Genomic DNA, 22,413 nt, shown 5'->3' with positions numbered 1-22,413 from the left:
ATTTCCCTCCTCAGCATCGTCGGAAAGGCTTTCGCCCGTGTTGCCTTGGCGCGCTTGCAGATCCTAGCCTCCCGCGTCTACCCAGAGTCCCAGTGTGGATTTCGAGCCGGCAGGTCAACTGTAGACATGATCTTCTCACTACGTCAGCTGCAGGAGAAGTGTCGCGAGCAGCAGATGCCCCTCTACATTGCCTTCATAGACCTGACGAAGGCGTTTGACATGGTTAGTCAGAGTGGACTCTTCAGACTCCTGCAGAAGATCGGCTGCCCCCCCCCCCACGTCTGTTTGCTGTCATTATGTCGTTCCACGAGAACATGCACAGCATAGTGTGCTTCAATGGCGCAACATCTGAAGCATTCCCAGTCATTAGCGGAGTCAAACAAGGCTGTGTCCTTGCACCGACACTCTTTGCCATCTTCTTCTCCATGCTTCTCCAGTACGCATTCAAGGACTGCAGCGACGGAGTGTACATCCATACCAGGGCTGACGGCAAGCTGTTCAACATCGCTCGTCTCCGTGCTAAGACTAAAGTCACAGAGGTACTCATCCGTGAATTGCTCTTTGCCGACGATGCAGCCTTGACATCACACACCGAAGATAGACTTCAGCAGCTGGTATGCTGCCTCTCCCATGCATGTAAGGAATTTGGACTGACCATCAGTTTGAAGAAAACGAATGTCATGGCACAGGACACAGACTCCCCTCCCTCTGTCTCCATCGATGGGTACAATTTGGAAGTTGTCGAGAACTTCACATACCTCGAGTCTAACATCTCCAGCTCACTCTCCATTGATTCTAAGGTGGGCAGCAGGATTGCCAAGGCAGCAGCAGTGATGGCCAGACTTAACCAGAGGGTCTGGAACAACCCCAACCTCACAGAGAAGACCAAACTGCGTGTCTACCAAGCCTGCGTGCTCAGCTCACTTCTCTACAGCAGCGAAACATGGACCACCAATGCAAGACACGAGAGGAAACTCAACAGCTTCCACCTGAGATGTCTGCGGCGCATTCTGCACATCCAGTGGCAGGACAAAGTACCCAACACAGAGGTTCTAGAACGCGCCAACATGAACAGCATGTTCTCCATACTCAGCGAGAGGCGCCTTCGCTGGCTCGGCCATGTCAAGAGAATGGACCCAGGTCGCATTCCCAAGCACCTGTTATATGGGGAGTTAGCAGAAGGTGCACGACCAACTGGACGACCACATCTGCGCTACAAAGATGTTTGCAAGAAGGATATGAAGACAGCAAACATCAATGTCAACGACTGGGAGAGCTGTGCAAACAACCGTTCCAGCTGGCGTCTAGCTGTCAGGCAGGGAGTTCAAAACGCAGAGGAAAAGAGACGAATAAAACAGGCTGAAAAGAGAGCTAAAAAGAAGGATAAGCAAAAGCGTACTTTGGAGCTACGCCATCGTCTCCCGTAGACGGACGGATGCCAAGGATGAGATTTAACACAGTTTGGAATAGCCACTGAGAAGTTTCTGGTCTGTGTTACTTGATTTAAATTAGTGACTATTAGCTTTATGCACTTTCTTAGGGACCTACGTGTCACACATGTTCTGACATTTCCTAATAAACCAAGTCAAATAGTTTTTTTTCATATTGAATCCGAATGTAAAATATATCATGCACTTTAGTTTGCATACGTTTGCATGATATATGATGCATTCAGATTGAATGAACAAACAAAAACTAGTAAGGGTCCTAAAACTACAAAAATATGTGTTAGAGTACCCAGCACAGCCACATAACTAACTGTTTCCTGACTCTGTTATTGTTCTAGATGGAGTTAGAGATAATGCTCTTTAATTAATGGAACATCTGTACCTTTTTCTGTTCACAGAACTGGTCCAGGCTCAATTCGCCCTGGGAAAATAAACAACAGATCTGTGTCTGTTGACAGTCCCCGGCATCAAATATTCAGGATACTGCGAGTAAAGCATTACTCCTTTATATAAATAAAACCTAGCCTAGCCAGTGCCAAGGTTTCTTGGGACAAATAATGTAATTATTTAAGTTTCCAGGGTGTCAAGTACCGTATATGGACGGCTGCAAAAAACATCATTTTTTGGTATTGTGGTGGTGGCCGTGGTAGTATGGGCACTGGAAGGTGCAGGCAGGCGATAGTTGTCTTATATCGCATAAAGAAGTCCTAGGTTCGATACCAAGCAGAACCCAGTATGGGGCGAATTATTGAATTGCTTGTTTAGCGCTAGGGTGTCAATATTTGTAGTAATCAAGGTCCCCAGATTCGTCAACCATAGTGATTTAAATATATATACTCGTATTTATAATACTAACCCATAGGACACGGCAGGCCTTGACAGTCTGTCAATAATAACAGATAGGAGCTGGTAGACACTGACAGTCTGTCAATAATAACCAGTAAAACTTGGTAGACACTGACAGTCTGTAAATAATAACTGATATGACCTGGTAGACACTGACAGTGAAATCATACTGATAACACATCTCTTCTTAAGAGAAAACTTTATTTTTCGATACGTATTTTTGAAGTGAATATATTGTTGGCTTGGTACATGAATAAAATGAAAAGTGATAAAGTTTATTTTACTATTTAAACGCATAAAGCTTAAAGTCTATAATTTTAGATTCATGAAGGGAGTCAAGAAGTCCGTCAGTGACCATTAAGAATTGTCATCAACTGCCTGGCTTAGCACAGTGTTACGACTATGTGGTCTTAAACCATGTAACAGAAAATGCAAAGAAAAAGTTATGTAAAACTTAACAAATAATTTAATTTTCTAAGGTATAAAATGAGAATCTAAGAGGAACGTACAGTATTATAAATTAAATCTAAAATAATCGTAAATGTTCTATCACAAGCGTAAAAGAATAGTGTTCTTTATGAATTCCAGATATTAAATGTGCTGAAGTGCCAACATTCTTGATGTATCACAACTGCATTGTCCATAACTCCTTTGAATGAATTCATAATAATCCTAAAATAATAATTTGGTCCAAACTCAATGAGCCCTTTATAATTCCAATGAATCATTTATAGAAATGATTCCTCTCAAATTAAATCTAAACATGCTACTAAATACATCTGCACACTAATAAAAAAACAAGAACACTAGGAAATAGAGTAATACTTGTTCAATTATCTATTTATTTACATCTCCACGAATCTATTGCGAATCTATGTCGCAATTAATCAATGTGACTTCTTTCCCAATACCTGACTTATAATGAAATCCAATTATCTTGACCTATATCATAATTATCTACCATTCAGTCAGACAGTTACTACAAACTTGTCAACATTTGCATTATCAAAGCTGAGTTTGAAACAATTAAATTCCTATATATAGTTCAGTCTACAAATAGAATCTAGAGTCATGTAGCAAAAGTCAAATACACAATAGAGATATACATAACACACAGAACCAATCGCAATGTCAATCGCTTCCCTTGGCATAATAAATTCACTGCTGAAATCCTGTGCCATGAAAAATCTTTATAAGGGTATCCTTCAACATTTTAAAAGCTCAGCTTCTTCAGTCCTTTCTGCGTCATAGATGTTAACGGTACTGTTACTTCTGCAAAGTCTTTAATGGGCTTTCTCTTGCATCCAACCACTCCTAGACATACGTGTAACCAGCCTTTCGTCGTCTTTGGTGAAAACTCTGTCGCTGCTTTAATTTTATTATCGTCTGTCTTATTTATGCATTCACTGATGATGTATTTGATCTCATTCGCTCCGAGTTTGCACTTTGACGGCTCTGTTGTAAGGTTTCACGCATACTTTGTAGAAAACTACGCAGACCCTCTACATATTCCATATTCCACACAGGTCTTGCTTGACTAAATGATGTTGTCAAAGTATGCAGCAACACTACGTAGTGCCGACAACAGTAAGTCGACGAGGCCGAAATGCATCTTTTTGGTCTCGATTCTTCGTTTGGGAAAACTTCCCATTAACTATTAATCTATCTGACTCGGGTATCTTCCATAACCAATCTTCTCAAACAGGTCATCTATACGTGAGACTGCATACGCGTCTAAATAAGGATATAGTGTTACACCTATGATAATCGACACATAGCGGAAGAATTAGACATGGAGAGTTACATAGACTGTTTGAGGTCCGAACAAGGCTTTGCTCAAGAATTTCATCCAGTATTGTTTTCACGTCTTTGCATTGCGCGAAAGGTATTCTAGAGGGACGGTGCTTAATTGCTGTACCGGAAGTTTGCTTGACACTGTGAGTTAAAAGCTGTGCTCGGCCAGGTTTGTTGTTATAACATCTAGATATGCATTGCAAAGATTAGCTCCTTCATCAAATTGATTCCCAGATTAACACCAACATCACTTTCGTCAGCTTCTCTATTAAAAAAATATCCGCGCCATCATTTTCGTCGATCAGCGTTGCTAGCAGCACAGCACGCTTGTATCCGCGTCATACATTTACGTGATAGGTTACCGCACTGAGCCTACATAGCACAGATACCTCGTGGCTATCATAGATTATTTTTCTAACCACGTGATACAGTCACTGACATTGTGTCTTCGTCTTGGAGGAACTTTATGACAAGAGAATAATGACTTCATCCCTTGGGCTAGATTCAGTTGTCTTCTTATAACGATAATACAAGGCATTCATTATCTTTTACAAGAGTTCAGATGCCATACAACTTCTCAAGCATATGCTCCAACGTTGACTTCCTGACATCCTCTTCTTCCATGCAAAAGCCTCATAAAATTAACATGGGTGCTCGAACCGGTCAATCACAACACATTTCAAAGGTTGCTAATCCAGTTTCCTCATGTGGGACTTCGCGATATGCAATCAGTAAGTAGGGTAACATCTCATTCTGCATTTCCATTCACGTTTGGGTGATAAGGCGTCGTGGGTACAGAATAGAATATACGGCTGTTTCGTTAAAGCGCTAGTTAAGTTCGTCTTTGTTGATATGCATTTTGATAACCAACTCGGCTTAGCAACTCCATCTGTGCTTTAGCAACACTTGTTGCGTCCATATCCTTTCGGATGAAAAACTTCGTGTTACCTCGTAGTTTCATCAACCAGTTGTGTCCTGACTTCGTCCTAGATAACGGACCCACGATATCCATTGCAATTTTTAAGAACGGTTCTGTTATCACTAGTTGGCAAACTATATTGGTGCTTTCTGGCCTGCAAGCCTTTTTGCTGCCGTCTGACACTCATGACATGTTGCATAGTATCTTGTTATCTCTGAAAACACTCCATGCCAAATTAATGATTGGACATTCCTCAACTTCATTTTCCTCATACCTAAGTAGTTATGTAGGGCGAAATAGCCTCATGGGGAGTTTAACGTTAAAATAATGTCGAGGCCTTTTAGCCTCAATGGAAATTTAACATGTGGAAAACAAGCCCGGCCCTTTAGCCTCAAGGGAAATTTAACATGGGGAAAACAAGCCCGGCACTCTAGCCTCAAGGGGAATTTAACATGGGGAAAAAGTCTTGGGCAACTCTAGCCTCAAGGGCAATTTATCATGGGAAAAAGTCTTGGGCAACTCTAGCCTCAAGGGGAATTTAACATGGGAAAATAATTCCGGAGTTCTGTGGCTGTCCAAGGGGTTACTGGAAGTCAGAGGAGTGTCTCCGCCCAAAATAGGGTTGTTGTTATCGGAGAGGTGACTGGCACTGGACTGGACACAAGGTTCCCGTTGTTCCCGTTTGAGGTGAATTTCAGGGACGGATTGGGAAGCAGGTAACCGATGCAACTGCTCAATAAAATGGTCCACAATTGTTTGTCTCCTTGTTGCAAACTCAAATTAGCAATGGCTGCACCGATGACACAATACACCACGAAGATTTGGCAGAAAAAGACGATTAGTGTTTTAGGCACACGTTCTCCACACCACACCAACAAGGGTTGTTTTTGTAAATCTTGCAGAGAAGAACTGGGTGAAGGAGTGGTCGCATAAGCTGAATCTGTGTGAAAGGCATGACGATCACTTCTTTTTATAGTCGATGACTTGCGAAGCGTCGATCCAAGAATCAAAACTAGGTGGATATCCTTTCCAACGTACTTTGACTTCTTTGACACGTCGTTTGCCCACTTTACGGGTTCTGCGTTCGAGAATGCTTTCGATGTCGTACATGTCGTCTTCGTTTTTGGTGACACGTTGTAACTCGGGCAAAAAAAACGTTCCTTTGAGGACTTCTCCGTTCATGTCTTCCAATTTATAGACGGCAGGATGACGGCCATGCACTCGTCCACTGACACGAAATAATTCGGTCGTCCAGTTAGGTAAGTAACCTTTGTCAAAAGTGCGTTTGGTTTTGCCAATGCGCACCCAATCTCCTACGGTCAACACTCCACTCTTCTTGGGGACAGCCCTCGTCGGGGACGTACCAAACAGGCAATCAGACACCAGCACTTTGTTATCGGGAGTCACCTCTTGCGGGGCACGTCCAATGCTTCGATGGTAAGATTGGTTGTACGCTTGCACCAGGTGCAGTAAGATGTCGATGTACTTCAGAGTGTGGTGATGCGTAAAATATTTCCACATGCGTTCTTTCAAAGTGCGTTGAAAACGTTCCACGATACTGGCTTTGGTTTCAGGATTCTCGGTGGTAAAAAAATGAATGTCACGTTTCTTTAATTCTTTTTGGAAAGCTTGGTTTAGAAATTCGGTGCCTTTGTCCGTTTGCCATCGAAGAGGGTGACGACCACTTTCTTTCAACACCCGTTGCAGGGCTCGCACTAACTTACTGCTCGATTTGGAAGTCAAGGGTACGATCCAGGCAAATTTGGAAAAGACGTTGATGAGACAAAACAAATATTTGTAGCCGCGATTGTAGCTGGCCAAATGAGAGACATCGGCTAAATCGGCTCGCCATTGATGATCGATGCCTTCCACTCGGGTGTGACTTCTGGAAAACTTGCGTCGATTGGGTTTGTGTAAAGTGTAGGTAGCTTGTTCTTGTAACCATCGTTGCACTTGAGGTAAACGGAGACTTTTCAGTCGAGTTTTGGCAGCACGATACAATTTTTGAATACCTCCGTAACCTGCAGGATGGGAGAGATCGTAGTAAATGCTGGCTAACACCTTCTCCATTTTTGTTTGTTTCTTAATAAGGCACCCACTCTTCGAGGATGCTACTTTGGGCGGGACGAAAGGGTGGTTTGGAAACGGATTTACGTGTCCGATGGGCTACGGGAGTAGAAGTCGAAGGTAGTGGTGGAGGTGGTAATGGAATGACTTTGGTCTTCTTTTCTTTTTTCACTTCTGTCGAAGGAGGAGTGGACATCATCTTTTTAATCCAAGCTTTCATTTCCTCTCGTTGGGGTGTAGGGGACGGGGTCAACAAGGACGCTGCAATCTTCCTAGAAATGGGAGCTGCTGACGGTGTTTGAAAAACTTCTCGTATCACTTCTTCGTCAGGTCTTCGTGGGGTAGTATCTCTGGTGACCCCTGGGGATGGTAGTAGTGGCGGTGGTGATGGTGTGGGGGATGGACTTTTCATCAAGGTCTTAAAATCTTTCAGAGTGGGAAGAGCTGTTTCGTCTAAAGCTTTTGGGTGAAAGAGTTGCAGTCGTTGCAAGAGTTGACCGTACTTTTCCGATTTTTCTGTTTCGGACAAATCTTGGCGATCCATCAAGGACTGCAATTCGTGTTGTAACTGAGACATCTCGGTCAAATGGGGATTGTGAGGCAAGTGCGGGGTCCGTTGTTCTTGCCAACGATGGTACTCCATCCATCGTTTGTAAGGCACTAAAGCTAGTTTTCTTCCTTCATTGGATGTCAAGGGTCAATCCTGAGATCTTGGGACTTCAGAGGTCCTTTTCATCTTGCTCCCACCAGTCCTACCAATATGGTTCCCAAGACTCCATTCAGCAATGGGCCTAGCAAGAGGGGTAAAATTCCTCCACGTTGGACCAACATCTTCTTCTTTTGTCGAAGGGGGATTTTTTTTGAACCATTTGACAAAGAACGTGACGATGTTTGCCTAAGCATTGTTTCTGGTGTTTGGACAAAGGGATTGTGCCTTTCAAAACGCTCAAACAACATTCGCACACAGTATCGATGACCTCTTTGGAGGCTGTTTGAACGACTTATTTTGTCCCCATGTTTGACTAAACGAGGAGGCAGTCCTTTCCTTTTCTTTCCTTGGGGTTTAGAAGAGGGATGTTTTCTGGAAGGTGACATCTTTGAGTCTTCAGGAGCACCAAAACACTGATACCCCTACTTTGTCACAGATCTTTTTTATACTGAAACGCGTTGCCACTGATTGTCTTTACGTCGTATTAACTTGAGGACAGGCATGACACGTCGTGCAGGGGTATGTAATGGACTAAACTGAGCCAGTTCTTGCTTGGACAAATCCAGCAAACTCTGTAACATGCCCCATCTCTCTTGGACTTTGATTTTGGGAGAAGGTACTTTGCAAGCAGCGGCCACTGCCGCTAAATTGGAGGGTCCTGCCACTGGAGAAATTCTTGGTGTCATCAACGGAGAAGTTCTTGGTGTGATCAACGTCTCTAAGTACTTCTCAGTTCTTGGTGTCATCAACGGAGAAGTGAATGAACATAAGGCTACCGGAGACGCGGTCACCGTCCTTGCAGGTCGTGGTTTGCCAGTGTAAGGTTGTGTCCTGGCCGAAGCGCCTCTCTTGCGACTAGTTTTCTATGGGCTTTTCTTTTTCTGGGGACATTTTCTCTGTTTCTTTTTCTGGGGCCTTTTATTTTTCCGGGGTGGTGACCGGTAAGAGGAGGGTCCCGCCACTGGAGAAGTTCTTGGAGACACGGGAATCCTTGGGGACCTGGTCTTGACACCGTGGGTCTTTTTCTTCTTGGAGCTTCGTTTGGCTTTTTTCTTGGGGAGAACGTAGAGAGCATTAGGATCCCATCTTAACAGAGAGCGAATGATGACACCTCCTAGAGTACCGCTCTCTCCAGCTTTTAAAATGATTTGTTTTTTGGTTTGAGTGTCGATGCGGAGATCGGCCATTTGGGTCAAAGCGACTTTGTTTCGATCAAAAAAAAACGTTTGGTTTGATGAGGAATCTGAATGATTCCTTGCAGTAATTGACGTGCAGTCACCGTGAACCATCGTAAGACTTCTTTGAGACTAGCTTCTAAGACACGAGCCCGCATTTGTGGATTTTTCTCGCCACTGATGCCATACAAGGCACGAATCAATTTGACGGGAAGATGAGACTGAAGGGACGTCATGTTGACGGTGTATGAGACAGACGAAAAGTGTCTGAGGTTTTTATAGATTTTTTTAGAGTTAAGTTGGGTACGAAATCGCAAATCATCACGGGTAGTAGATTTCAAATCGACGAGTAAATAGGCGTGTGGAGTTTGAGTGGCATCGTCGTACGCCTGAGTCAGCCAAGGCGTTCCTAACTGTTTGGCTAAGACTTACACTTGCGATTTATCTCGAGGGCTTTTAAACAAGACCACGTAATGCGCATTGAGACTGATGGTGCGATGGGCTTTACTTTGTTGAAACAAATTTTGGGTGATGTAAACGACACTAACATTACGATGATGCCCTTTGCGTGTAAACCAAAGTTTAATTTCTTCTTCGTCTTCTCCTAACATGTTGTCAAAAATGACCAAATGGGTTTGACGGGAGTCAGAGACGATTCCATCGTCTTCTTTAGGAATGCGTTCCACAAACAAAATGGAATCGCCTTGACTTTCTCGCAAGAGGCTGTACGCCGATTTCCACTCTTTGTAACACCACACGATGCGTTGAGGTGGACGATCGATCAAATGATGTTTATGTTCGATCACACGTTTGACAAATTCGGTTTTGCCTGAACCGCTAGGTCCAGCAATGAGCATGTTAAAGGGATGGCGAAGATACAAAGCCTCCCAACTGGCACGATCTAAGTGTTCGTCGATGACTTTGACACTGGAGAAAGAGGGAGTAGAGACAGCAGAGGTAGCCATAGTGTTAGGAATGTTACTTGTGACACGAAAACAGACAAGACAAGAGTTGTTATATTTTTTTCAGGAGACGTTTATTGAATGTTTTAAACATAACACGAAATACAAAAATACATAAAAGCCAAAGGCTTAAGTACAACGATAAAAGGCACATGAAAACGATCAACGTGGAATAGAAACAAGTTTCTGTCCAACATGTTTTGGCTAATGTTCTGACCAGTTCAACAGGGTTAAGGTCACACAAGTGTCCTCTCGAAAGGGTCTTTCAGGAATGTCCACAACAGTCCTGTCCTGGGTGACGAGTTCTTCTTCTGGTACTGTCACTAACACAGGTTTAAAAGTGACTTTTTTCTTTGGACGTTGAAAGGAAGGATGACAACTCTAGAGCATACTGGGCCACTTCTTGGGTCCTTGCCTCAAAACCCCCTTTCTTCCATGCACGTACATCTGTCCAATGGGGGTGTAAGTCACAAGCTACACACACATCGTCATACACGTCTTCGGTAGCTAAAAGTTGACGAATCTTTTTTTCCCATAGAGGTCGAGAAGTATCCAGATGAAAACGCAAGGCTTTGAGCAAAATGAGTCTTTCGTGACCATTTAAGACCACTTGGGTGGTAAGTACTGATCGTAAAGAGTCCACAAGAAATCGGCTGGTAAACTAAATCCCAGAAAACAAGTTACTAAGACACACACCACTTGTCGATCCAAATTGAACGGAAACAGTTCTTGTAATAATTGATGGTAATGATCCACGGTTTGAATATGGTCATTGAGTTCCTTCCACGGAATCTGTTCAATCACATGTGATAAAAGTCGTGGCATGGCAGCCTGTTTTTATACTCTTTTTCTCGGAAGCAATACACGTATTTTCTAGCCAGAGATCTTCGTTCTCCAGTTGGAAATTTAAATGCTCCAAACTGAAACCTACACTTCAGAGTTCGATTAGAAGTTTCCTCTTCCTCTAAGTAGATTCCACGTAAAATATGCTGGTAATCCTTTAACTTGTCTTCCTCAATTCGTTGCACTAGGTGAATCTCGAAGTAACCAAAATCACAAACATGTTGATCATTGGCGACCTGGAAGTGTTGAACAATGTCTGACCAATGGAACAATTTCTGTCGAATCAGTTCTCTTATAGTATTCAGGTACCCGTGGTTAAACATCTGATGACGTAACGGATGCAATTGTTCTTTACGTTTCACTTGTATTTTGACTAGTTCTCGGTAAATGCGTTCTCTCAGCTCCACAGGCAAAGCACGAAAGTTCTCTTGTAAAGTATCCATTTAAATATATTGTCCTACTAAAGGTAAATAGTGACCACTGGGAGACCATCGAGCATGTTCCAGGTAAACTTAATCTTGCGATTCCCAGTAGTGAAGTGACACACCGCAACTGAAGCACTTGACTTTATCCCCTTCGCCCAAGTATAAAAATCCGGCTCTGGCTAATTCTTCGGGGGTTGGTCCTCCCAGATACTTAGGCCATTTTCCTATGAACGATTGAAAACGATTTTCAAAGTTGCAGTATTCAGACAAACGCACAGGGAACGAATATTCGTCTTTCACAGGTTCGTTTCGATGAGGGAAGGGTGACATGGACAGGAGTTTGCTCAGGGCTGGATGACATCCGTAGGGGGGTAGACGTGAAGGTTGACATCCATATTGACCATGCAACCCAATATAGTGTCCACGATGACCAGGGACATCAATTTTGCATCCATCAGGTCTGACACGCACAGCATCACGTTCCATGATAGGGGTAGTGAGAACAAAGTTCCCATGATGCTTTACTGTATCGCTAAGTTCACAACGTACAGCATCGTTCCCATCGCAAGGCTCACAATCGCACTCGCCTGCAAACTCCGTTAAGCAATTACAATGGTAACCGCATGGACACTTGCAGTTTCCTTCCGGACATTTTCCGTCGCAATGCATGGGGCTTATCCATCCAATATTAGTCACACTACGGGAAGGTAAAACTTTTTTACAATCCCCAAACTGAAATGTTGTCTCTTTCAAAGGATTCATCTTGTTCGCTTGGTCTTGGTAGTCACAATGAACTATCGATCGTGGACATTGTCCCTTTTTATATAAAGACCAATACCAACATGTCCATACGGCAACGTAAAGTGATTGGGAAGTCGCACTCGCTTCTGGTACACGATTTGGTAGACTTTTTCCAAGGGTCGACTGACGATGTGGTGAGTGGGTAAACCTACAATCTTGTTTGGCTGATAGGTGGTCACTTTAAAGTGTTCATCTTCTCCAGACTGCAAGGCATCTTTCAATACGCAAAAGTTCACCACTCGACTGGTACGATAATTCAGAGTCAATCCTTTCACTTTACACTCCGTGTGCACTTCTTCTTGTGGGTTCCGGTATTCGTAGCCGTAGTTTTTAGGACCGCCACTTGCGAAACTTAGAATCTTGTCGTCGGGGTGCTCGTCTGTCCAGGTGCCATAAACGGTCTCCTTCGATGTCAGGGTGATGTTGACCCGTGCGCTCAATGTAGATGCAACTGTCCGTGTCAAAGTACAGGACGCGTTCCCTTAACAGTTCTAAAGCTTCGTACAATTTTAAGCGTGCACGAGCTGTCACGTAAGCCGCAATGATGACATTTCCAAAGGGGTCGGCTTCTACAAAGTTCAGATCTTCTTCGTAATTGACTAAGATCAAATCCTCACGAACGACGTCCACGTGTTTCATGTATTTGGTTTTGTCGTGAATCATCTGAAAGTAGCGGCAAGGTTCTGTCAAATATTCCGTCTTGGGTAAACACGGTCGTTGTGCCATTTTACCCCACAAGTAATTTAACATCACTTTGTCAAACGATCGCCTGCCTTCGTTTTTCTCGATGTGATCTAAGTGATGCCTTCTTGTGCCCAGTATTTCTCTTTGAATGTCTTTAGGTCTTCGGGAGTGTGACACCAGGACGGATAGCCACTGGCTTCTTGCTTTAGTTTCAAAAAGGCATCCACGTAGTCTGCGAAAATACCTTTCTGCATGGGGTCACCCTTGTGGTATTGTTGTGTCTTGGGAAAGTGGCAAATTTCGTACACTTCTAAGAATAGGTATCCCATGTCGAGAGCTTTGAACAATTCTACGCTGACCCACGTCATCGTCAAGGCACGTTCTTCCTGGGTGTGCTGGCAAGGCTGGTCTTGGTTGCACGTTTCGGCACAAGTACGGCACAAAGGAAACATCAGCTTGTCTTGACAATGGTGAGGCAAGACGGGATGGTATAAGTAAGTGGGAGGCAAAACTTGGCACTTGATCAAGCCTTTGTATTGTCGAATGTTTTTCAGGTCGATGTGTTCCGTCAGCAATTGCGGGTGCCCTGCAGGAAGGCGACAATATTTGCACACGTAAGGATACAGGGAACACACATCCAAGTATTTGATTTCTTCTCCTTTCTCTTCGTTAGCGTGGTACAGCAAACAGGTGGCATTAGTTCTTCCTCCGTACAAACTATCCCTTGGGTTCAGGGAACCATCACGTTGTAACTTTTCACGAGGCGTTTAAACTCGGGATCGGTTTTCAAACGGTGATCATATTCGTGTTCCCACATTTCCACAACTTAGTATCCTTGCTGTTCTAACTTTAGGCGTCGCTGACAAGTGTCCTGGTACAAATCTTCCATGGTTCGTTGTAGAAACTGATTTTTAGTGTTACGATCAGGGTAGCAGACAGGACATCCGTGAAATAAACAACCGTTAAACTCGTACACGATCTTGGGGTTTTCTAAGTCCCAGCCATCAACCGAATGCGTTCCAATGGTCTTTTCACCCCCTCCGTTGCGGGCATGTTGAATCCATTTGTCTTCTTTGTCGCACAAGTAATGTAACCAACGTCGGTCTTTGACTGAGTATTGACGTTTGACAAAGTTGGTCGTTTGAGGACTGATGACAGCCAGGGTGTTTTCAGGCATGAAACATTGTCGGTAGACTAAGGAACACGCTTTGGCAATGGTACAAGCTTCTTTCAAAGGATCGACCCCTCCGTGTTCCATGAACAGTTCTCGAAATTTTCCACAGCAACGTCGTAAAATGTCCACGTCGGAACGACAATACTTTAGCATTTCTTCCTGAAAGTCGAAAGGGTCAGAGGCATGGGTCTGGTACCAAGCGTAGAAAGCTTCTCGTTGTTCAGTATCCATGTTGTCGGGGTCGTAGTCTTTAGCCTCAGGCAAATGGGGTAGAACAGCATGCTGATTGGCTTCGGTATTGAAAAAGTGAGGAAAATACCCCTTAGCCATTTCTGTCATTCCAAAAGTTTTAGGCATTCGACTCTAAGGCATGACCAAGTAACTCATCGAATCTTTAAACTGTACCTGTCCCACTTGCATGAAAATGATTTTGGCTCCGTTCAAAGTGACTTTAGGACGTTCGGTACCATGTTCGGTATAGTATCTCAAAAGAAACTGTCCATCGTATCCTGAGAAATTATGGGCCATCACCGTGGCATGGCAATGACAATTTCCGTAACGTTCGATGTCCTCTTGACTCCACGTCTCGTCAATGGGGTGTAAGACCCATTTGGCAAAATCGGCTGGCGTGTTCAGGCCAAGAAATATTTTTTCACGTCCTCCAGGAATCTTGCTACAGTGAGGGCAATGACTGAAGACAGGTTCTTGAATGCACTTCTCGCACGCTCGATGAGCCACGCAGAAATTAGGAATGTGAATGCCGGTCTCTTGCATGCATTTAAAATCGAAAAGGATGAAATTCCCTTTCTTCTTGTGGTCATCCTCTTTCTTTTGTTGGGGTTGGTATTTTTGCATGCAGCATTGATGTTCCAAGTCCACGATTTGGTGACAAATGTGACATCGTTTCTTTCCTGGACAGACGTGTGTCTTTGTATTATTGGTACGTATGCCTTGTCCACACGTAGGGCACAATCTCAGGAGTTGCCAAGCACATTTCTGTTGTGAACCGTGTGTCTTGAGATGTTGTTGGTAACAGGCAGGGCTGACAAACGTGCGCAGACAAGCAGGACAATGTACTCGTTCTTGTCCTTCGTCCAGACAGGGTTGAGAGGCCAAACATCCTGAGCATTTCGATCCACAATGCTTGTGTTGATCTCGATTGTTATATCCATAGTCACATTTCTCACAGTAATAGCTGTATCCCAGGAATCCAGGGACACTGGTAATGGTATCGAAATGCCCATCGCGATGATAGAGGTGAATGTATTATCCATCCTTAAAATCTTGGCCTTGAAACAACCCACGCACTTCTTGAGGGTGCACTTTCAAGGTGTAGCGCGGAGCTAGGGCATCTTGCAATTGTTGCATTTCAGGAATGCCACAAGGTGTGTCTTTGGACAGACCTGCTTGTTGTAACAGGAGTTCTGCTTCACTTCGTTGTTTGGCTCGGTCCGATTGTCGAATAGTTTTCCAGGCTCTTTTCCATTCTGCCGTGTCGTTCTTGTTGGTATAGGTTTGTTCCACCACGATAGCCCTGGCTAAACACATCTGGTCTTGAGGGTTATTAATTCGGACGAGACTCTTTTTGGTGCTGCGAAAGTCGTTCACCAATAACACCTTGTTGCGTTGTCAGGTCCCTTTGGGAGGAGAGACGTGGGTCATAAACAGTGTCGCTTTTCCATCGGTGATGTCAAACTCGTCATTAGATTGTTGTACGTGTTGAATTTTGTCCATGACTTTGGAAGGGGTCAATTCTGCAGGGCTACTAAACTCGATCCAAACAGGGGATTTCAAGCCGTCGTTTTGTATGGAAAGTCTCAAGCGATCGTCTTCTTTGGCTTGACATTGGTGTTTCAGTGTGGTGAGCAAAGAAACCCACACCTCGGTGATGAAGCTCTCTGCTTTCTCTAACGTTACGTTGGACTTGTACGTGTAAGCCGTGGTTCTAAATTTTCTATAGGAGCGCTTTTCTGTCTCTCGAATGAAATAGTACTTTTCAGGGTTGACTAAGGGTGGTGAACTTTGTTTAGAGGAAGACTCTCTGGGCTTGGATTCTGGTTCACTCATGTCCTCTTCAAAATCACTGTCATGAATTTGTGCCAAGACTTCAGCCCTGGTACGAGGCGATAGATCACGTTTCTGCCTCTTACTTTCTTCTTCTTTCTTCTCGATTGGATTGGATCGTTTCATCTTGACTGCAAAAAGTCAAATGACTAAAATTTAAACACCATGGGCCACTTTATAGCCATGACAGACCAACATATATAATGGGTGTGTCTTGTCCTTCCACTATTCATTTCACTCTGAAACCGAGCAGAACAATGGAAGAGACTACACAGATCTAACTTTTCTTCAGAGCTTTGCGAGGGGTCATCCGAAAATTCTCTTCAGACCAGGCGAGGGACTACTCACCCTCCTTTCGAGATAAAAGTCAAGATACTTGCTATATCTGTCAGAAGAAAGGGCATTGGTCTTCAGAGTGTCCAGACCATCAAAAAAAAAAAAAAACATGGGCTAAAAGAGACAAAAGTCAAGATACCTGTTATCATTGTCAAGAAAAAGGACATTGGTCTCCAGATTGCCCTAAGAAACAACAGGAACAAGAAGAAGAGGGGAGTGATGGAGAGGAAGAAGAGGAAGAAAGAAGACAGGTGAAGAAACAGAAACAGGAGAAAAAAAGAAGAAGGGAAGAAAGTGAGGATGAAGAGGAGGAAAAAGCTGTGAAAGTGAAGACATTTAAAAAAAGATAGAGTGAAGAAAGACAAAAGAAGAAGCCTATGGACTTTTTAAAGTGTTATGTGGTGTTGTGAATTGAATTGTAAAATTTGTACCAGAATAGACAGTCTATAAAAAGTAAGTGTCTCTTGGTTATGATTTTCAGAATAAGAATCTACACTCACACGCACTCAATCATTCACACGTACTATAGGGGTAAAAAAGGGTTGGTTTTATTTGAGTTTTAATTAATGTTGGCAAATTGAAATACTACCTCTTTTCGAGAGACATGGGTGGACCTGAAAAGGACCTTTGGGGGTATTTGTTGGTTTAAATTAAATTTAACTGCTTTAAGCCTTTGCCACGGCCAAGGCCTACTTCTGGACTGCGTACTGTCGATGATAGTGATGATTTGGTAGAAATAATCAAGGGTGGTAAGGTAGATGTTGTCACAGGGTTGGGTTGTTTAGCTCTTGAAGGTCTTTTTCTCTTCGGTCGTAATAAAGAAGTCTGATACATTTGTTTCAGACTTCTTAACTCCGCTAAAATGTCCAACAGTACCGTCACGGTTTGACTTTCACCCTCTTGTTTCTTTGCTGCTGCTTCTTCTTGTTGTTTCTATCTTACCTCTTCTTCTTGCTGCTGTTGCTGTAGGAGAAAAACTTGTTCCGCTTCCTTTTGCTGTTGTATAAATTTCTCCAATTCTTCTTTCTGTCTTTGTTTAAAATTCGCCACGTGCGGTAATGAATGAAGGAGAAGGTGGCGAAGGTTCCGGAACAAATTCTTGCGAAAGAAAATCCACAAAATCCCAATTTACCTCTTCTGAAAGTAAGTCCGGGTTCACTTGGGTAGTCTCCACGACTGGTGCACCACAATTCACTGTCTTCTGAGTTTGCGCCTTGTTTATGCTCACTGTGTCGCATGGATTGACTGTGCACAAACGCTAGTGCCTCTATATAGGACATGTGACGTCGCGGACTGCTTTCTTCCGATTGGACAAAGGGTGACTGAATTTTGTAACGCGTGTTTGGATTGGTCAATGAACTCAATCCGTTTCAGTCCTCCCTCTCCCTATAAATGCCCACAGTTTGCTGCATGCCTTCACCTGTTCTCGTCACCAACATGTGGACCGACGTGGAATCATCAACTCTTGTCTCTTCCATGATGTTTAGAACGGACTTACCCATGTGCGTCCGATCCTCGTGGACTATTGTTAGAATGACAGAAACCTGTGTGTGGAAAAGAAGAATATACGTGGAGAGGCAAGGATGTTTAAAGAGGGTTCTCATTTATGGCCCTGAAGTAAGACTGAGTTTGAGGACAAGAAGAAGACCAATACGATGCCCTCTATGTTAACAGCATGGTATGTTAACATAAACCCAAAGGCCCTTTTCAGGGCCATTCATCGGTCACGAAAAGACCTTGACTTTCATTGCCTTTCAAAAAAAAATAAAAAAAAAAATATTGTATCTATGTTTATAATCCCACCATCTATTCCCATGTTAAATTCCCCTTGATGCTAGAGTTGCCCAAGACTTTTTCCCATGTTAAATTCCCCTTGAGGCTAGAGTTGCCCAAGACTTTTTCCCATGTTAAATTCCCCTTGAGGCTAGAGTTGCCCAAGACTTTTTCCCATGTTAAATTCCCCTTGAGGCTAGAGTGCCGGAGTTGTTTTCCCCATGTTAAATTTCCCTTGAGGCTAAAGGGCCGGGCTTGTTTTCCCCATGTTAAATTTCCATTGAGGCTAAAGGGCCTGGACACTATTTTAACGTTAAACTCCCCTTGAGGCTATATCGCCCCACATAACTACTTACCTAAGTAACCTGCCAGGGGGCGCTCGTGTGCAGTTACGTTGCCATTTGTCGTAATCCTGCTGGTATGTCAATGTTCTCCCGTCCATACGAACCATCACAAAATATTGTTCCCCCATAAAAAAAACAGCTACCTCCTCCTAAAACTCCTCTCTAGTAGCACTGGACCTTTCTCATATATTGTGCAGTGATATATCTGAAGACTGAAGTCTCAATAACCTATATAGTCATTGCCTATATGTCAACTTCAATATCGTCTCGCTGATCAATATTATCTGTTTCGATGCTAATGTTGACAACTCCTTTTTCGTTTTCAGCATCACGACTTCCAGTATTTTCCACGGTCTTCTCATCATCCGTTACTTTTGCCATCGACCCGGGAACAACAGATGTCTAATTCTTGCTAAGGATCCCAATAGCGCCTCGACAGCTAAATTTGGGACCAGATCCACTTGCGCTGGTCTCTTTGAATGTGAAGTATCAACATTTGCCACAGCCAACTGTACCGTAAATGGTTGATAAACTGCCGTGTTTAATGTAATCTTTTGCCCCTCCAAATATCCAAATTAATGTTCTATCTAACTGGCACTGCTATCAGGAATAACGTGATATACACTGAGAGTAAAATTATGCTGACAATAGTGTATCTATATATTGCAAGAACAAAGACTCTTCTCAACAGTGATGGAACAAAATCACTACTCAAACAGTTGTCCCTCACTTAGAAGAGTTCACGCTTCTTTACGTATGTAAGAGACGGTTCTGGTGACTTTGAGGTTAGAGCGTCCGCCTCGGATGCAGGAGGTCACGGGTTCGATCCCAGGCCGAGTGATACAAAAGACTTATAAAATTAGTACCAACAGCAGCCTTGTAGGCGCTCAGCATTAAGAAGTTAGTGTTAGGACTTGTCGGCCTGGTGTCAGGATAATGTGACTGGTTGGAACATGATGCTGCATGTCTGCGTTATGATGTCCCAGTGTTGGATATCACTGTAAACTTCCAAACTGCAACCATCGTAGCGATATGACTGAAAAATTGTTAAAGCTACGTTCACAATCCAAATATATCACACAAAGGCACGCAAACACACACACACATCACACACGAGCGCGCACTCACACGCATACACACACATAAACTGTTTGCAGCTTAAAATCAGTCTAGCATTTGGAAGGAGAGGACATATAAAATAAAATACAAAACTACTGCAAACATTGCAGAGGGTGAAACCTTTACAGTTATTCGAGTCCTAGATGTGTTACATTTAAAAGCTCCTTTATTTTAGCTTAAAATATAATCTGTTGTGTTTTGAGTCTTTGGTATTTGACAGTCACAAGTTGGTTCGGTCGATTTACCAGTCGGTATTCCTTCGTATACAGGCCCTAGACTTACAGGGCCTGATCGGTGGGGGAGGGTGTAGTTTCCGGACCACCACCCCCGGCTAAAATAGATCGTTCAAACACACAAACGTACAAGTTACTTGTCACTTGAAATTTGACTATCGTTTTATTCTTGCATACTTTTATTGGGCATTGTGCATACTTTGAGGAAACAGACACACAGACTTTGTTTCGGTGCTCTTTCGAGGAAAGTTAGAACCTTTCGTAATTTTGGAAACCGTGCCCCCCCCCCCCCCCCAACACTTCAGCTGGCCCGGCCCTGCTCGTTCGATACAGTTTTGAACACTCGCCGTTATCTTGGTTAATATTAGTGTCTGTAGGAACAATCTTATCATGCGCATGCTGAAATTTAAAAGAACTCTTTCGGATAAGATACTAAAATTAATTCTTAATTCATTGCAAAACAATTAATCATAGACGACGTTTCCCTCGACCCTTCCAACCAGATGATTAAGAAAGAACCCCTATCATACAAACACTATTGCACATGAAAACTTAACCGAGCCTTCCTGCAGAATAAAGGCTATTGTACAATTATGTATTGAAATACACCATCTATCGAAGATCTCCCGCCTTAATGGCAAACGATAAGCTTTACGTGATAAGGTTACTCCTGAAAACAATCCAGTAGGTGATAACCCTGAACCTATCGTAGAGCAGCACGCTCCCCCTTTAAACAGTTCGAATTGTTATTGCGTGGTTTATCCATGTGTGATTTGAACTTTCTTTGGTAAATTCTCTTTAGTGACAAATCTATGATTATCACCTTTTTTGTTTGTTTTTGCACACAAAGTTCAGATGTATAATAGTAGGTTCCATGTATTTTTAACTAACTCTTCATTAGTATTAGGTTTATGTAAATAAATCACCTACAAGACGGCTCATTTATCTAGCCGGTCAATGTTTTCAGTGTTGTTCTTGGAAATATGGATTTCAAACAATGTTTTCACCTTCTTGTGATTACACTTAATTGGAATAATTGTTTTCTTTGTGCTTTATTTACAAAGAACACCATGATATATTTCATTCCTGAAAAAGTAGTATTATGCCTTGTTTGGTCACGTCTGTTGCCATAATAGAACAACGTAAATGGGTTGAGAGAGTAAATATAGCTCTTGCGTGTCTTCATTGAACGCGGGTTATCTAATTTGTCGCGGTACACAACAACAACGTTAATGACGTACAAGAACTTTAAAGGTCCGAGTTAATATACCTCTCTGGACTTCATAATACATTTAATTAAACTTTGGCTTTGCTGATGTCACACTTTGGTGCTCGTGATACTGGCATGCTAACTTGTATTCAGACAACAACGAAGTAAACATGGTAAGGCCATTATGTAACTAAGTATAAGTAGAATGGTACCCTGCCTTATTCACTAAGTAAAACAAGCATTGAAGAAGTCGGTGAACCGGACTAAACATTTATTATGAATTCCATAAACATGGCGGATGGACTGTATTAGTCTCCATCAGTCTGTTTGGCTCGCCAAACTTATCCGTGCTAGCAATATTTGTCAAACTGGGACTTGGCAGGAACTCAGTTTTTTTTTTTCTTCATTTGGTTCATTAAAGCACAAAACAACAGGAATATGACAGTGTCATTCAGTATACTCGTAAAAAATGTATTTTGACAACTTAACATAAATAGTGAAAGAGCTGAAAAGTGTGAAAATAATGCTGCTTTTTACTCAGTCTACATAGACTGCTTATTTCGTTATCTATGCTTTTTACTCAGTCTACATGGAAGTAAAATGATGTATCAATCGCTTTATAGTATTGACTGCTTTATGTAAGTATTTTGTGAGTGGACCAACAAAAAATTTATATACAAAATGCTTTACGATGATTAAGTTTAATTGAAGACTGCCCGAAATTCATTCTATTCAATTACCCTTGAATTGAAAGCTCAGCTCATATTAATAATTATAGCGATTCTTCTAATTTCGTCACTGGCAGTACAAACCTCAACTGAAATTGTGAAATTATGCATTTATTTCAAGTTTGAACTTGAATTAAATAGTATGTTTTCCATTGTGCTTCATTCAATAATTGGTTTCTAAGTTATAACTAATTGCTTCATCGATTTATAAATTTCGCAGTCGATGAATGAGAAAACTCCATTTGCTACATTGTTGCACAGATTTTGCAGTTGATAAATGAAATGTTCCATCTGTTTCAGCGAGGCACTACTTTGGATGATAGAATGTGAATAATCAGTCTGCTTCATCAAGGCATAAATTTCGATGATGGAATGCGAATAGTCCATCTGCGCTTACTTAGTAGGAAATTAGCACAATTTTTGCAGAAACTACTGAGTATGGCGTGTGGTTGAACTGACTAGAATGTGGTTGTAATATCCGGCAAAGCAGAGGAGGCTGAGGAACAATTGTTTCATCCGTAATCTTGCGTTTCAGTACACGTCTGTCTGCTGTGAAAACTAATCCTGCATTGAATCAATAAATAACAAGCGTAAAGCAGTTCATTACTAGCTATATGCTCCATTTTTTAAACTTAGCTCACGTGAGACAACATAACCAGTACGAGAGTTTGACCCTCTCTAGCTTTACAGTTTATTGGAAGTACTACGTTACTCTTAGTCACAAATGTGAACTGCTTATGGCGTCCTTTTAAAGACGCT

Source organism: Sinohyriopsis cumingii, chromosome 4 (genome assembly GCF_028554795.1).
Source record: "Sinohyriopsis cumingii isolate HCF-2022 chromosome 4, ASM2855479v2, whole genome shotgun sequence".
In the NCBI taxonomy this organism is placed as follows: Eukaryota; Metazoa; Mollusca; class Bivalvia; order Unionida; family Unionidae; genus Sinohyriopsis; species Sinohyriopsis cumingii.
This window is presented reverse-complemented; position numbering follows the sequence as displayed.